Genomic DNA, 677 nt, shown 5'->3' with positions numbered 1-677 from the left:
GTGTGCACTGGCTCCTCCCCCTATGACCCTCCTCCAAGCCTCAGTTAGGATACTGTGCCCGGACGAGCATACACAATAAGGAAGGATTTTGAATCCCGGGTAAGACTCATACCAGCCACACCAATCACACCGTATAACTTGTGATCTAAACCCAGTTAACAGCATGATAACAGAGGAGCCTCTAGAAAAGATGGCTCACTACAGCAATAACCCGATTTTTGGTAACAATAACTATGTACCAGTATTGCAGACAATCCGCACTTGGGATGGGCGCCCAGCATCCACTACGGACTACGAGAAATAGAATTATCGGTAAGTAAATTCTTATTTTCTCTGACGTCCTAGTGGATGCTGGGGACTCCGTAAGGACCATGGGGATTATACCAAAGCTCCCAAACGGGCGGGAGAGTGCGGATGACTCTGCAGCACCAAATGAGAGAACTCCAGGTCCTCCTCAGCCAGGGTATCAAATTTGTAGAATTTTACAAACGTATTTGCTCCTGACCAAGTAGCTGCTCGGCAAAGTTGTAAAGCCGAGACCCCTCGGGCAGCCGCCCAAGATGAGCCCACCTCCCTTGTGGAGTGGGCATTTACAGATTTTTGGCTGTGGCAGGCCTGCCACAGAATGTGCAAGCTGAATTGTGCTACAAATCCAACGAGCAATAGTCTGCTTAGAA

The sequence above is a fragment of the Pseudophryne corroboree genome, chromosome 5, assembly GCF_028390025.1.
Source record: "Pseudophryne corroboree isolate aPseCor3 chromosome 5, aPseCor3.hap2, whole genome shotgun sequence".
Lineage (NCBI taxonomy): Eukaryota > Metazoa > Chordata > Amphibia > Anura > Myobatrachidae > Pseudophryne > Pseudophryne corroboree.
The sequence above is the reverse complement of the archived record's forward strand: the minus strand, read 5'-3'. Positions refer to the sequence as shown.